This window comes from Crocodylus siamensis, chromosome 1, assembly GCF_052110815.1.
Source record: "Crocodylus siamensis isolate JL-2025a chromosome 1, ASM5211081v1, whole genome shotgun sequence".
Classification (NCBI taxonomy): Eukaryota; Metazoa; Chordata; order Crocodylia; family Crocodylidae; genus Crocodylus; species Crocodylus siamensis.
Genome location: NC_143395.1, coordinates 289725788 through 289743529, shown reverse-complemented (window position 1 = coordinate 289743529; position 17742 = coordinate 289725788). Strand labels below are relative to the sequence as shown.

Sequence of the window (17742 nt, the reverse complement as noted above, 5' to 3'; positions counted from 1 at the left end):
AAAATGATTAACAACCAGGAAAAACATAAGGTTGGGATACCGCATTGTTTCTTCAGAAACAACAGATAGCTTGCAGCATCAGGGTTTTGAATTTTTACCTGTTGTGAACAAACCTCAGCTTAGCATGACTTTTCCAGATCTTACTGTAGTCTTTTCATAGTTTCATAGTTTCTAGGGTCGGAAGGGACCTGAGTAGATCATCGAGTCCGACCCCCTGCCATGGCAGGAAAGAGTACTACCCAGCAAGGTGTTCATCTAGCCTCCTCTTAAAACCCCCCTGGGTAGGAGCCTGCACCACTTCTTTTGGAAGTTGGTTCCAGATCCTAGCCGCCCTGACCGTGAAGTAGCACCTCCTGATATCCAGCCTAAATCTACCCTCCGCCACCTTGTTATTCCTGGTCACTCCTGCCAGTGCTCAAGGGAACAGGAACTCCCCCTCTGACTAGTTTTTAACAGACTTAAGGTGATTACTTGGAGTGTTCATAAACTTTGTGGGGAGGACTTCCACCAGTCATCCCAGGAAAAGTGTGACTGCATTTGTGGTCAGGGCTTCAATGGGCTGGACGCTGTAATAAACCTTTAACCATTGTTCAAATGTTGCCCGTAGCCCCTCTGACTCAGTCTCTTACCTCAGCATTCCCTATCCTTCATATTAGAATTGATCTGATAAATGCTGAGCTGGGTGTGTGTAAATATGGGTTGATTAGCATTTGGCGCACAGATTCCCCATCATACAGTGCTCCCCTGCTTCTCTGATCCCAGAATTTACTGTGGTCTTTGTGTCATGCTCTCTGTCCTCCATCTCCCATTTAAATGAATTGTCATCTGGTTCCATCTTGGATGCAAATGAGACCTAGGGGAGTTCTTCATTCTTGTCACCCTTATCTGGAGGGCTTTAGGTGTGTCTCCCACTGCATCTTCATTGTCTTTCGTAATCAGCTTTTGTTCAGGTTGTGGAGGGGGAATTCTTTATGAGTCAGACAGGCTGCGTCCTGTGTCAGGGTTCCCCAAGAACATGGAGCTGAGAGGTAACACCTTAACCATTCTTTTTGCCCTCTACTGGCCTCTCTCCAATTTGTTCACATCTCTTCTGTATTGGGGAACCCCAAAATGGACAAAGTACTCCAGATGTGGCCTCACCAGTGCTGAATAGAAGGAAGAATCATTTCCCTTGATCTACTGGCAACACTCCTACCGATGCAGCTCAGTATGCCGTTAGCCTTCTTGGCAACAAAAGTACACTGTTGGCTCATATTCAGCTTATTGTCCACTGTAACCCCTGGGTCCTTTTCTGCAGAGCTGCTGTCCAGCCAGTCAGTCCTCAGCCTGTATTGGTCATGGAATTGTTCCATCTTAAGTGCAGAACTTTTCTTTCACCTGTACTTATTGAACCACATGAGATTTCTTTTGATCCAATCCTCCAATATGTCTAGGTATCTCTGAATCCTAGCTCTACCCTCCATCATGTCTGCTACTCCCCACAGTTTGGTGTCATCTGCAGACTTGCTGAGGGTGCACTCTATGCCATCTTCCAGGTCATTGATGAAAATAGTGAACAAAACTGGCCCAAGACTAGCCCCTGGGGCACTCCACTTGATATTGGCTGCCAACTAGACATTGAGCCATTGATTACTACCAGTTTTCTATCCTTACAGTCTATTCATCCAACCCATACTTCCTTAGCATACCTGTGACACTATTGTGGGAGATCATATCAAAAGCCTTGCTAAAATCAAGTTATACTGTATCCACTGATCTCCCCACATTCACAGAGCCAGTTGCCTCATCATAGAAGGCAATGAGGTTGGTCAGGCAAGACTTGCCCTTGGTGAATCCATATACTGACTGTTCCTAATCTTCTTTTCCTCCAGATGCTTAGAAATGGATTCCTCAAGGATCTGTTCCATGAGTTTTCCAGGGACTGAGGTGCAGCTGACTGGTCTGTAGTTCCTTGGATCCTCCTTTATCACTTTCTTAAATATGGAAGCTAAATTTCCCCTTTTCTGATCATCTGGAATTTCTCCTGATTTCCATGAATTTTCAAAGATGATGGCCAGTGGCTGTGCAATCACACCGGCCAACTCCCTTAGCAACCTCAGGTGCATCCCATCCAGCCCCATGGACTTGAATATGTCCAGCTTTTCTAAATAGTCCCTAACTTGTTCTTTTGCCACTGTTGGCTGCTTACCTTCTATCCAAACTGTGCTCCCAGGTACAGTAGTCTAAGAGCTGACCTTGCCTGTGAAGACTGAGGTGAAAAAGGCATTGAACACTTCAACCTTTTCACATCCTCTGTCACTGGGTTGCCTCCCCCATTCAATAAGGGGCCCACACTTTCCCTGATCCTCCTCTTGTTACTGACATGCTTGTAGAAACCGTTCTTATTACCCTTCACATCCCTTGCTTGCTACAATTTCAACTGTGCTTTGGCCTTCCTGACTTCATCCCCACATGCCCAACCAGACTCTACTTATCTCTCAGCTTTCCATTACTTTGAGGATAGTAGGGCCTGCTAGTGCAATGTTGAAAATAAAAGTTCTTTGCAAACTGCAAGAATAACTCGGAGGTGAACTAAGGTGTATTATCCAATATGAAGACTTCAGAGATGTCATGCCTGGTAAATATAAACTTCAGTTTTTGTACGATTGTGCCAGTTAGGTCTGTGTAAGTTAAGCCAAATCAATATATCTGGAAAAATAATCAACTATAATAAGATGCATGTCATTTGCAGAAAAATAATTCCATTCATACCTGTTGCCAAGGCCTATCTAGTATCTTTGAAGCAAATAAGGGCTCTAGGGATGGGTTTTTTTTTTTCCTTTGTTGCATTCTTCACAACCTTCTACTAAAATTATACTCAGCCCAGACTACTGTGAGAGAGAAAGAGTTACAGGGCTCAAAAGTACAAGGGCTAAACAAAGGGTCAGTAGCCCCAGACCCACAGCCCCAAAGAGCCAGGCAGAAACCCTCCTTACTCAGGTGTTTCTGGAGGGGAGGGGCTGTGAGCGCCAATGCTGGTATAAAGAAGAGCGTAGGACGACAAAGGGGGAGAGCGTAGAACCAGAAGGAGAAGGACCGAGCTGACGCACGCTGCAGGGGACATTCAGAGCAACGTGGAGAGCCAGTAGGAGACTCCTGCAGAGAGTGAGCTCCCCAGAGGGAACTCAGAGCGAGGACTGCTGACCCCTGGTGCTTAGAACTGTTTGTTACCACACCGGGAGCCCGGAGCCTAGCAGAGGTTTTGTACTGTAAAGTCCCTAATAGAGGGTCACTGTAGAATTGTAAAGTCCCTAAAAGTGGCACAAGCCAAAATGGTGTCACAAATGCACTTAATGGGATGAGGGGAATCGTGACAACCTCAATAAGAGGCTCGGAAAAGCCACCCAAGTGTGGGCAGGGGACAAAAAGAAGGACTGACCTCACAAAAGTCTATTCTGTTTTTCACTCAGTTACAAGGAGCTGGAACCCTAACCCAGGATGGAAGTGCCTGGTTTTGCTTTTTTCTGTTGTTTCTCTTCTGCTTGGGATGGAAGTCATGCTGCGGGACCAAGTGGCTGATCGGAACCTGGTGGAACGGGTGAGGGTGTAGAGGTGGCGGAGCCCTCAGGAACGTAAGACCTTTGCGGGACGACTGTGGGACTACTAATGGGACTACACATCCAGGTACTGAACCAACTCCTTTAACAACAAGTCATGGCAGGAGAAATATGGGTAAGTAGATCTTCAATTAGAAATGGTCTCACAATAGTTGGCCGGCAGGTGGTGTCCTACAGGTCTGCAAGTGAAGGAGATACTTGACAACTACCATATAGAGTGTTGTTCTCTTACCTTGCATTTGTTTATACCCTGGTGTCCTTTATAGATCCTTGAAAGCATTTATTCCCAAAGTACCTGAGGTATCACAATGCATTTTCCTTTCAGGAGCAGACCATCAGCTATGGAAGTTACATTGTCTTGCCAAAATGGTGGTAGGTCTTTTGGAAGTTGCATCCTGTGACCCCATCAATTTTGACAGAAATGAACTAATTTTCTGACAAGTGTTATCCTTTTGTTGCTTATTTATAATTTGCTAAAAACTAGACAGAACATGACGTGCATGTGTTTATATATGCAAATGGGGTGTGAATATAATATACATGAATACACACACACACACACATTATATATATTTATTAAAGAAAAAACTTTGGAAAAATATATAGATTAGAAATGTTATATAATTTCCAAAGTGTGTATATATTTTTTTTCCGAAGTTTTTTGGAAGAAATAATTTTGGAAAAAAATAACTTTGGAAACGGCTGTGTATATACATAAACAGCTGTTTCCAAAGTTATGTCTTCTGTTGTTGGCTGCCTAACTGATGCTCTAGATAGAGTGCCTGCAGCTATGAGCAGATCCATAGTATATGTTCAGTAGCGAAAGAAAATTGCATTATTTATTGTCAAGATCTCTGAATTTTGAGTAGAAGGTCATCCAAGGCTTTGGATCCCAGCAATGATCTGTTTCTATTTTAAAATTCAGGCCAAGTATGTAAGACTCGAGCCTTTCACAGGCCCAAGTGTCTGTCAAGGCTGCTTTTTCCACTTGAGCATAGTGTTGCTCAGTATCTGAAAGATGTCTTGATATAAATGCAACAAGCCTCTGGTGTCCTTTTGGCTGTGTTTGAATGAATACTGCTCCTAAGCCAAATGAAGATGCATCTGCTGTGACTACCATGGGGTAATTTACTGAATACTGTACTAAAAGCTGGTGTTGCCAATGGTTCTTTATTTATATTGAATTGAATATGCTCTATTGCATATTTCCCCCAGACCTATATATTGAGTTCTGTTAGCTGTGCTAAATTCAGGAAAAAATTTCCAAAATACTTGACCACAGCTAGCAATTTTCTTATAACAGGAATGTCTTGGGATTCAGATAAGGCAAGCAATACAGTTATTTTTTTTTTCTGGGTCTGGCTGAATTTCACCTTTGCTAATGATATAGCTAACAAGTTCTATTTATTTATTCCCCATTTCATATCTTGCATTCAAAGTGAGACCAGATTGTTGGAAGTGTCCCAAAACAGTATGTACATGTTCATCTCGTTCCTGTTTATTTTTGCCATGTACCAACACATCATCTGTATGGCAAAGGATGCCGAGCAGCTACATAACAATTTGAAACATTTGCTTGTGGAAATGCTCTAATGCTGATCACATGCCGAAAAGAAGCCAGTTTAAACAGCATCTCTGAATGGGCTAATAAATGTAATTAATAGTCTAGATTCTTTAGCAAGGGATTTGCTAAAACTCTGCCCTCACACCTAATTTTGGGAACAGTTCAGCTTCTGAAAACTGATCCAATATCTGTTCTTTTGCAAAAAACATGTGTCTCTCTCTGCATACATTTTTGTAAAGTTGAGTACAGTGCACACAAATAAGAATTTTGCCATTCGGTTTTGATACTACAATTACTCCTGCTGACCAGGCTGTGGATTTATCTGTTTGGGAAATAAATAGCATTGTTTCCATCCTTCCTTAATTCTTCCCTGACTTTTTGCATAGGAATGGGGACACACCAAGGTGCTGTTAGAGCAAACAAAATTGGTGATGGCACCAATTTAATTTTATACTCCCCTGGGTGCCATTCAGTAATGTGTTTTTGCTACTGTGCATTCAGTTTAATACCTCTAATAAAGATACTTTGCACAGGAGCAAAAGCAAACACTTTTTAGTGACACTTAATACGCAGTAGCCTACTCTGCTGTGTGTTAGCATATTAGAATATTTTTATGTGCCACTTTCATGCTTGGTAGAATAGGCATTAAAATGCACGTTAGATACTCTCCCTGACAGCTCCCCTGGTCCTGTCAATACCCGAGGATGTTCTTGTATGGTTTCAGTTTTGCTATTAACTGAATCCAATTTCTCTACTAGGTGTAGTCCTTGTATTGCTGGAACTGTTACTTGTACCACATCGGTAGGTTGTGATAATTTTTTTCCTCTTTTTTTCCAGTTTCCCTTTGAATTCGGTATTATTTGCTCTTCTGAGACTTTTATCTGTCCTATACAGATCTCTGTCCCAGGATTGATTGTAATCTTCTGCAGAGACAGCACTAACTGCTACTTCAGTATTTAGTTTGAATTTATTGATTCTACCATTGAGAGCTATATTAGTGTACCAAGTTGTTGATTATTCTATTGAGGATATTGTTCCTTGATGGTTGTCATTTCCCTCTCCTGAATTATTTCCACTAATCTGGATGGCCTGCACTATTAAAGTTTCATCACATTTTTGCTCTATTTTTGTATTATATCTTAGATGCAAGAGTCCCTTCCCTCTTTGATTTTGTCTCTTTACTATATTATTGTTCTCTGATGAATTTTTAGGTACACTGTTAGTGTATTGAAGTCATACTTCTTTTCCTTTGTTTCTTGCATCTTATCTTTTGTTATGGCTCTTGCTAGTGTAAGTTCTATCTAACTGCACTTGTGCTGAAAAACTGGCATATCTGATGCTACAACAGTTCTGTCTCTTGCGAGTTCTTTCAAAACTCCATAACTGCAGTGTTCAGCAAAAGCATGAACTGCAGTAATAAAAGATTCAGCTGTTCCTCCTGGTTCCTGGTATCTCATATTAAATGTGGCCCTTTCATACATAACATTTACCTATAAAATGGCCATCAAAATCCACCTTCCCTTTTTTTATAGTATTTCTTTCTGTATAATGCTACCCCACCATGGTTACCTCATGATCATTCTGTACTTTTCATTACCTGTACTGAACCTGCAGTTGCTGGTTATCTTCATAACTTTATTCCCTTTACTGTGAAACAGCTACCCATCTCTGTTTCTTTGCCAGCTCATCTTTTCCTTCCACACTTTCCAGTTCAGCAAGTATGTTCTACAGCTCTTCCACCAGCTAGAGTTAGCTTCTGTCTTCTGCCTTGTCCTCATGCTTTCATAGGTAACTATTCTAGCTAGCGGCCTACCCTCTAGTCTTGTTGATCAGAAGGTGCATGGAAGTCTTCAATTATCGCTGCAGCCTCTTTTCCCCTCCCCTGTGTTATGCAGAGATTCAGCTGTTCTCCACTGATTTCTCCAACTGTATCTAAAAGTATCCTCTCATTCTTGAGCTCTGCCAGACATTTTCTGTATAATAGCTTCAGTTAGATACCTGTTCAAGGACAGTGTGCACATCACAGCTTCTGGATCCAGTATTCTTTGCCATCTCTTCCATTTTTCAGGTCATCTCCACTGCTGTCTCAGTAGTTACTGCTTATTTTTTCTAATACCTACCTTTTAGAAGGAAAAAAATGGGAAATGGCTAACTCTGCTGACAGACTTCCATGCAGATCCCCCTGTTTCCTGCTCTATATTGACTGACAAGCCCTAATTACTGGCTGGGTTCTCATTTTACATCTTCTGCCTGGGTCAGCTTTGGGTCTCCCTTTTTAGGCCCAGAAGTTGACCTTCCATCCAACGTGATCAAGGCATGGACCCTCCCCCACATCTGCAGTTGCCTGGTCTCTGTCCTACCTCCAAATCACAGTCCCCCAAAAGAGTGGAAATTACAGACTGCATATCCCTTGTAAACTGAAGTCAAAGCAACAAGCAATAGATAAACTAATTCACTTGTGTACAAGAAACCAGGACTTCCCCTTATTACTCAGAACAAGTCCCACAATAACTCCCCATTTGCTACTAGGGCCAATATTAAAAGTGAAGTAAGCCCTCAAAACTATCTACTGCCCACTGAAATCCCTCAAAGTCTCACTAAATGTATGGGCCTTGGACCATGCCTTGAAACAACACACTCATATTCTGTTAAGTCAATGTGGGTAATCAACAAGGATCCTGGTTTTCTCTCATTTAAAAAGATCACAATTTTGGGGTTAAAGTAACCCAAATCCACACTTTTCATGGGAAGATATGGATTTGGGGTTACTTTTTTTAACCTTAAAATTGGGGACTTTTTTATCAAAGAAAACCCAGATCCCTGGTACTCAGTTTCTGCATCTTTATCTTGCCACTGGCTGTGCCCTGATGCCCAGGACATGCCTCAGTTGCATTCATCTGGACAACTCAACCATCCATGCTAATCTCAACAGTTTTATAACAGGTCTTGCCTACTCTGGGGTAAGCAACTTTGTTGCAAGAATGCAAACCCTCAACACTCTTCATGTCTTTTACCCATATAACTCACAACTTCTGTATAAGAATAGCGATACCAATGACTAAAACTACAGGGAAGATAAAAGCTTTGTGGTTTGGATATATTGTATGCATGTGTATCAAAGGACGTTATAGACTGAAATCAATCTGAGGTGCACTTAAAAAATTAATTGCAGAAAGTGCATGATAAAGACTGTATTTTTATAGCACACAGCTGGGTATTGCACTTTATTGTGGCACTGGTGAAAGAAGCACGACTAGATGTAGCACGACAAATTTTTGTGTTCTCTTTCCCTTCAGCCTTATCTGGCAGGTACTCTTCTGTTCCTATTAGTCTTCTCCATTTTCCCTGTCAGGAGCAAGGGAAAAATATCTCCTAAAATGCCACTTCAAGGACAGAGAAAATAACCCAGCAGCTCTTCCTTTTAGAAAGTGGAAGAAGAAAGCAAATACCTTGACTCCTTGAGGAGTGGAGAAGACACTCCTGCCAACTCCCTTTCCCCAATTTCTTCAAGGCAAGTGGGCCTCCAATTGCCTACTGAGCCCAGTTCTGCAGTATTCGTAAGAAAAGCCTTAGATGGACTTGTATAAGTTTGGGAGTTTCCAAGATGATCTGAACTAGTAAAATGGTCACAATGTGTAAAATATCTTCTCAAAACTTCAAGGCTTGCCTTTGGTTTTGGCCAGTTGGTTTAACTTCTTATAACCTTAAAACAATTGCTCTTTGGCTAAGTACAGAGGTTCAAAAAGCCCAAAGCAGAATCATTGTTAAATTTTATGCTTTATTCTTTGTGCCCCTGAACCCCAGGGATGACCGCTGCTGTGATCCCTAGAGTTCAGGGGCCTGTGAATCCTTAGGGCTCAAGTGTTTTTCAGTGGGCATGGTGCAATGGTTGGGGAGCAGATATCCCTCCCCCCCCCATGCAGGCCTACCACCCCCACAAAGCCAGCATAGGTGGAGGGGGCCACCATCACTGTCCAACCCCCACTAATGACAAGCACAGGCAAGCGCCTGTCAGCAGCGCTGGACAGTGGCTGGGGGGGAGCAGATGCCCCCAGTACAGGGGCCCAGGCCCACTGTGCAGACCCTAGATGGGAGGGTAGGACCAGGGTGGGGGGCTCCCTTCCCCCCTCCCCCATCCCCTCCTCTCCCCTCCTGCACCCAACCCCATCGCTGAGAGGTGTGGCTGTCACAGAGCAGGGGCCTGGATTTGAGTGTGTGTGTGTGTGTGTGTGAGTGTGTGTTTGTTACACATCAGGGCTCAGGATCTGTGTGAGTGTGATCTGTGGTATGTCTCACAGAGCAGGGACCTGGATCTCTGCGTGTGTGACAGAGCAGGGGCCTGGAGTGCATGTGTGTGTTTGTGTGTGATGGAGCAGGGGCTTGGCTCTGTGTGTGTGTGTGTGTGTGTGTGTGTGTGTGTGTGTGTGTGTGTGTCACAGATTAGAGGTCTGTATCTGCATGTGTGTGTGATCTGTAGTGTCTCTCACAGAGCAGGGGCCTGGATCTATGTGTGTGTGTGCACGTGTGTGATCTGTGTATGTCACAGAGCAGGGGCTTGGATGTGTGTGTATCTGATCTGTGTGTGTGTGTGATAGAGCAGGGGCCTGGATATGTGTGTGTGTGTGTGTCTCACAGAGCAGGGGCTTGGATCTGCATGTGCATGCGTGTGTGTCAGAGCAGAGACCTGGATCTGTGTGAGTGTCAGAACAGGGGCTTGGATGGGTGTGTGTGTGTACATGTGTGCCTACATGCATGTGTCTCAGAGCAGGGGGGCCTGGACCTGTGTGTATGTGTGTGTCACAGAGCAGGGGCCTGATGTGCATATGTGTGATCTGTGTGTATCTCACAAAGCAGGGGGCTTGTGTGTGTGTATGAGCTTGTCCCTGCCCTGTGAGGGGAAGGTTAGCAGGAGCCTGCAAAGGATCCTCAGATGCAAGGAAACTGTGACAACTTGATTTGGGAGGGAAACCAGTACTGAAGTTCAATAGACGGGTTTAACCTAAATCAGTTAAGTCTGATACTATATCAGTCCAGGTCTTGGACCAGGCTCCACCATTCTGAAACCAGTCTGTGTTGAAGTTCTATTCTGTTACAGGCTTAGACTGGTTTCCAATCACTTACATCAGTTTATGTGTAACTTCTTGCCCTAGCTTTTGTGTATAGGTCTGGTATGACACCAAGTGAAACATGATCTTTTTTTTTTTTTTTTTTTACAAATACTGACAGTTCTCTTATGAAATGCAGGGGGGTGGAGGTGGAAAATTAAGCTGCTAGGGTTTTTATAGTAAAGGCAAGTCCAGTACTGGGGGGATAATCAAGGACTGTTTGGTAAGACATGTTTCTGAATCACAGGATATAGTTAACAGTGTATCACAATGTGTTCTAATTTTCAAGTCAAGCTGAATCATTGTATCATTAAACTAAATGCATAACTACCTTTAGTGAAATAATATTTCTTTAGGGAGTTAAATTATCCCTTTTTCCTCTTTTGATTTTCTTTTTTCTTTGCTGTGCAGAAACATGTATCAGAACAAGATCTGTGCAGCAATAAACCTTTGCCACTGGCAGGAATCTAGCAGTCACAAACAATTAGTTCCTTCTGTGAATGGTCCAAGGTTAATTTTAGCCTCCTAAACTGTCTACTGCCAGATCTGATAAGTTTTCTCCTTTAGCTCCAGCTGTCTGGTCCCTGATGGGATTTGGCTACAAGGAGGATGGCATTATCAGCCCATTAACCATCACTAGCAGTGGAACTGTGAGGCTGATGAATATTGATCACCTGTTCATAGGGTTATCAGATGATGCTGAGTGAATCTGATGCTTGGTTGTTTCTTTGGGCAGCTTTTATTTTTTTTACTGGCTAAGAATGCTTTGTTCTATGTTGCTCCCCATAGGAGATAGAGAGAACTGTGGGGGAAATATTTCAGTTTTGTCATCAACAGGTTACATATGGGAGAAGACTTTAGGTGAACTCTTTTGCCCTCTGGGGTCAAAATCTAGATGTGCGCTGTGCAGTTTTAAAACCTCTCTGTGACACAGCAAATGTTTTTATTAGGCAGACAGAGAGCAGCCTAGCTAGATCAGAAGCCATGGCCCATAGGCACCATCAGGGGGTTTATACCGCACTATTTAAATTAAACCCAAAGGTATTTTGGATTGAAGCATGTGTTTTTACATTTTTGGGCAACTATACATGCATAGTTTTCTTCCCAATTCTGTAAAGGCATTAAAAAAAATGAAACAAAACAGCAAAACACATACATGCACACATAGAAGTCATGGGAGAAAACTAACTTAATGGTCTTAATGGCACATTCCAAATAATGTAATTCTGGTCTAGAGTTGTTTGTACATATCTATGGGGCAGACCCAAAATAATTAATGGACTATGTCCTGATTTAAATCTATTTAAACATATTAATAACATAAGAGTAAAAAAAAAAAATCTGTCTTCTTAGGTTGACTAACACATCTGTTTCATTTAGGACAGTGGTTCCCAACCTTTTTTTTCTGTGACCTGCTGCAGAGTGCAACAGCAGCTGGCTGGAGGTGGGAAGCTCCTGGCACACAGCACACCTTGTCCTTAGTGTGCAGCGCCACCAGCACTGCCCCCATGACCCTCATTTGAGTCATGACCCAAGGTTGGGAACTGCTAATTTAGGAGGTCTGTTGGGTAAAATCAGTGAGGTTATGATGCTATGGACAAACTAAAACAGTTGCTTCCCGGCGTCGTATCTTCTTAGGAAATATAGAACCCTAAAAAGGAAGAATAAATTAAGTGTAGCATTACATAACATGAATCAAAGAAAAGAGGGTTGGCTTAAAATATTCCAAACTCCTTGTTTTGGTTTCAAGTCTGCTCAAGGTTAAGCAATAACTGGAGGAATAACTACAATTTCTGCTTATAGTATCAGTTTTACCTTTTACAAGGAAGTGACAAATGGATTTTTTAGTAATTTGAGCAATGTTGTTGTCTTCTCTGCGAGTTTGTGGTTCTGTGGGAGAGAAGAGCATTGGAAAGTTTCTCAAACTTGGTTTTATTTCCAAGTGTGAACTGTTCTTTATGAAGTTGTTTCACAGCTGCTTATTGCCAGGGAAATACTCTCTGCAGTCAGGATGATAGATCTTTTTTTTTTCACTCCAGACATGAAAACAGATATCGGCACTTTGAAGACAGCAGTCAGAAACAAGGGTGGCTAAACTTGTAGTGGTGTCTGAGGCAGAGCTGGTTAAAAGTTTGAGTTCCCATTATATGGGATATTTTATAACACTGGGGTTTTTTAAGTTCTAATTTGGAATGAAAATGTCCCAAAAGTCCCATGTAAGAGAAAATCTTAAAACATATTTTGTTTTGAAATGATCAAAAAGCTTCATGAAAAATGTTCTACACAAAACTGTGGGAGAGAGCCTAAGTAGAGTTTCTGGCTTAGATCTTAGGGCTGACAGGTAGCTGGGAGCCTGGAAACCCTGTGAGAGAGAGGTGTGATATGAACCTCAGTACCCAAGATCCAAAGTTCTTAATGTGTTACTCTGGACTTTCAGGGAAAAGTGACAAAGTCTCAACTAAAGCCAGGTTTCTTCTGATTTCTTCCTCCCAGTACCGTGGCAGGAAGCCTGGAAGCCCTGACATGGCAGCTATCTCCCAAATCTATGTACTCTGAAAGCCCTGGGGCCTATGACCTGTCATCCTTGGTTCTGGATCATAGAAGCCTGGTCCCCTTGACGGTTAGCCTGGTGACACAGCAAGACACAAAACAGCTTCTACCAGACAGTACCCTGCCTGTTTTTCACTAGAAGCTTATCAAAGCCAGTAGATTTCTGGACAAATTATTTTGTTTCAACAAACTGGAATTTTCCAGCAAAAGTAGCTGTGCTTATCCTCCTCCCTTCCCCCTCCTCCTTCTCCCTCCTCTCCTCCCTGCCCCCACAAAAATCTAGTCTTTGGCATATATGCCCAGTGCACAACAGAATAATATTAGCAAAGCAAGATATTAAATGAAAAATGTGGCAGGTTAAAGAGAAAATAATACCAAGGGAAATAAGGGCTGTTTTTAAGTTGTAGATGAATTACAGTGTGTTCTTCATGTGTAGTCAATATAAGTACACTGAAAGGAAATCTTTGATGCATAATAGTGTAAATAGAGACAATGTCATGGCAAATTACATGCATTCACATTTCATTGAGGATGATACTTCGAGATAAAGCTGTGTGGCACTGAGTAATTTCAATTCATAGGTTGACAGGAAATATGTAGGGTTTTTAGCTTACTTTGACTTACAGTTTGAGGCTGAATGAGCACAGGTGATCAAAATAAAACTACAGGCAAAAATGCCAAAAGTTTAAGTTCATTCAAGACTAACTTTTTGTGTGATTTCAACCAAAAACCCTGCTCCCTGCACATCTGTTCAGAGAAGAACTATATCAACCCTAATCCCATGTTGCATCACCTGTACTTCTTAAGACAACTTGGAAATCAAGCCAAATCAGCAAAATAAACACTTAGACTATAAGTTGGTCTGTGTTGAGACCACATTTCTTAAGTATTTCCAAAGCATTTATGCCCAGACTCTCAACAACAGAGGAGTTTGACAGCTAAATAGCGTTGAGGATCTGGATCCTAACACATGATAGAAACTATTGCAAATTATTAACTATAATACAATTTTATTATGCATAAGATCTGCAGATGACCTCAAAGCTACCAAATATGAAAGTCAAAGGGTTCAAGAGAGCATTTGCTTGAAAACAAATTTATAATCAATTGCTTTCCCTCATTTGTAGACTTTCTGAAGTGAAGAGCAGTATAATATCCAAAAGAGATCAAAATTACCTCAGTGGACCAAAACAAGGCACCTCTAGCATTTGTGCCACCACCTCTTTAAATTTAGTATATTAGGGTTTATCTGTACTGAAAAATTATTTCAAATTAAGTGTTGGAGTGATGTTGTAGCCATGATGATCCACAAAATATGTGACAGGCAAGGATTGGACAATAAACTGAATGTGAGCCAGCAGTGTACCCTTGTTGCCAAGAAGGCTAACAGCATACTGGGCTGCATTGGTAGGCATGTTGCTAGTAGATCAAGGGAAGTGATTATTCCCCTCTATTCAGCACTGGTGAGGCCACATCTGGAGTACTGTGTTCAGTTTTGTCCCCCCTACCCCCCCCACTAGAGGGGGACTAGAAGGATGTGGACAAATTGGAGAGTCCAGCAGCAGAGGGCAACAAAAATGGTGAGGGACCTAGGGGACATGACATATGAGGAAAGGCTGAGGGAACTGGACTTATTTAGTTTACAGAAGAGGAGACTGAGAGGGGACTTAATAGCATCCTTCAACTCCTTGAAGGGGGGTTCAAAAGAGGATGGAGCTATACTGTTTTCCGTGGTGACAGATGACAGAACAAGGAGCAATGGTATCAAGGTGCAGAAAGGGAAGTTTAGGTTAGATATTAGGAAGAATTTTCTAACTTGGAGGGTAGTAAAACACTGGAACAAGTTACCCAGAGTGGTGGTGGATGCTCCATCCTTGGAAGTTTTCAAAACCCGGCTAGAGAAAGCTTTGGCTGGGATGATCTAATTGGGGCTGGTCCTACTTTGAGCTGGGTATTGGACCAGATGACCTACTGAGGTCCTTTCCAACCCCAACTTAGTATGATTTTTGTGGGTGATACCTTTTGTGGCACTGATGAGATTTATACAAGTTTTCAAGTGCAAGGCACTCATTTTCAGATCTGAGGGGGGAAAAAAGGCAGAGTTTATGTAAAGGTCTGTGTAAGACTCCATAGGTAAATAAATATGTCTGCTGGGCTGTAGAATCAGAAAGAGAGAGCGATTCCCAGGGATAGGCAGAAAACAAGAAAGCTGTAGGAAAAAGGATAACTTGTTTAGTGGAAGATCAAGACCATCAAAAGGGAAGAGGGTCACTAATATCTGTAGAGTGAGGACAGATTAGCAGGGATCAGATACATTGTAGTGATCCATAAAATCAAAGCCTCACTCACTCTCTCATTCTTAGAATTAAGCTACTTTATGAATTTTTATTCCTAGGCTTACCTAGTGCTGTACTCACTAATCAGTACAGTTATATACATTTCACAAGGTGCATACACACATACTAAGTTGACTTAAAATAAGGTGACTTAAGTAAGTTGATTTAGTTAGCCCATGTTGGCGCATACACAGATACAGCTCCTTGACATGGTGGAAGCCATCCTGTGAGCTAAGTTGATTTAACTAATGAAACTCAAGATAACACACTGTGGAGGTATATTATCTTTCACCATGTTTAAGTCAACTCTGATTCCACATATATATGTGTATGCTCTAACAGTTAAGTCAACTTAAAAAAATTAAGTCAGCTTAATGGTCAGAAAGTTAGTACATGTGTATGTACCCACAGAGACCACAAATTCTATTCAATTCAGGCTAAAAGTGTGAAGGAAATGAAAGGTCAGTGACCCTCACATCATTGGGTTTGTAACCTCTCAAAGCATTCTTAGAGCTCTGCAGAACTAGCTTATGTTCACAAAGACAATCTAGTCATACCTGCTGTGCCAGTGATTGTAACACTGGATAGCCAGAGACTACTACATAGCATAGAAATAATGTGTTTCCCACACCATGAGCCCTCCCTACCCACTTATTATTACTTGGGTTGCAGTAATACCTAGGAGGCCCTGAATCAAGGTAAGTCCTATTATACTTGATGCTATACATGGACTGGACCAACTGGGTAGCAGGCCCCTTAGTAGAGAGGATGATGCAGTTGTCATCAGCACCTCTTCTTCCCTTTGCCTTGACTAATGCTGAAATGAATTAGTGTTTTGTTTCCTGCCCCTCACCCTCTTTCCAATTGAACCATATTTTGGAAATGAAGGAAAAGAGTAATATATGTTTCTAGCCAAAGTGCAAGCTATGTACATGTTGGGGTAGGACAAACTCTTGACTTATACCCATCAGCCTTTTCACAGTTCAGATGCACAATGCACTCAAATCCAAGATGAGGGGCTTTTTTCTCCTCATTTGAATGTGGTGAAAAACAAGCAATGTGGGTGGGGATGGGGCAGCAGCACATGCTGCTGACTCACTGGGGGATCAAGAAGCAACATGTATCAGGGAATGGGGCAGCAACATGCATGAAAAGATTTGAAACCAGCCCGAGTCAGGGAATGGGGCAACAGTACACATGAGGGATCAGATCAGGGCTTGGGTAGCAGCACACCTGGGGGATCAAGAAGCAGCATGCTTGGGGGATTGCGTGGGGGATCAGAAAGCAGCATTTGCTGGGATCAAGAGACAGCAGCTGTCAGTGATCAGGTAGCAGCACAGGTTGAGGATCAGATAGGAGCAGGGATCTGGGGTAGACAGTGTGCAGTGGGGATCAGGTGACAGTGTGTGTTAGGGAGCAGGTAGGGAAGACAAGTGGCAGGAAGCAAGGTGCAAGGATCAAGCTTCCACTCCCCTCCCCCCACCTTTGGTTGGGGAAAAATTTAAGGTGAACCTCCAATAATTAGATTCTATAAATAGCAGATTTTATAACAAATTCATAAATAAATTGGAGGGTCAGCTTAAATTCAAAGTTGCCTTGGATTTAAGTAAATACAGTATATTCATTTTTCTTCCATTGTTCTGTTCTGCATACTTTCCTCTCTCTTCTTTCCTTTCATTCTTTTGTTTGGGTGTGGGGAAGTACTTGGGTCTTTGATTTCATTTCTCTCTGTTGTTTAAGTCCTTCATAGTCTCTTCTATTTAGAATGTGAATGAAATAATATTTGAAGTAGAGCCTAACTTGCAATGTTACAAAGCCATTGTAGGCTCAGAGGGGAGTTGTCCCTTGAGACTCAGAACTGCAGAAGGCAAAGATTGTAATGTACCTCCCTGCTAGAAGCCCTGGCATGGTGTGAGAGGAAGAGGAATGACTCAGTGGGCGCATTCAAGATAAGACACTATGTTGCCATAGTGATGAGCTATGGCAATGTAACGTTGGCAGGCACAAACCATGGTGCGGATGCTACATCACTGTAGTGATGAGTTGCATCACTGTAGCTCATCACTACAATGACATAGCATCTAAAAGTAACTGGGCGCCATTGGAACTGTACAATAATGATGCGTACTGAGCAGTCATTTAGTACAGCTAAAGCAAGTACTAAATGATTGTGCAGCAGTAAATGCGCAGTCAGGAGCATGTGTAGGGGTGCCCATTTAATTGCTTTCCTGTTTCCTTCTACTGATTTGAAGTAAGATAAAGTGGGCCCCTTCCATCTACATTAGCCATCAAGTAGGATACAAAGAAGGCGTTTCATCTTTCCTATCCATTGTTTGTAATAAGAAGTATCAGAGAAGAGGGGTAAAGTTCTGAATCAAAGTGGGACTAAAAGTTTGGGTATCTTTTATTCAGCTATCAGGTGATTAGGGCCTTACAAGGACATTTTCAAAGGCATTTTTAGACCTCAAAAGGGAGATAGCATGTAACTTCCATTTGGGCCTTTGAATATTGCCCATTTTTGCTCCACCAACTAAGCCAAAGTTCCTATGTAAACTGAAGTTAGAGGGGAAAAGGGTGTTCACCCTTTAATT

At 42.2% G+C, this 17742-nt stretch overlaps 1 long non-coding RNA gene across 1 annotated transcript in view; it reads left to right on the top strand.

Moving 5' to 3' along the window:
• LOC149874588 (uncharacterized) overlaps positions 1 to 17742 on the top strand; it is a 209414-nt gene that overhangs the window by 128593 nt on the left and 63079 nt on the right. The window contains exon 3 of the long non-coding RNA XR_016444391.1: positions 3450 to 3663. This is a non-coding gene — a long non-coding RNA (uncharacterized LOC149874588). The remainder of the gene's footprint in view (positions 1 to 3449; positions 3664 to 17742) is intronic.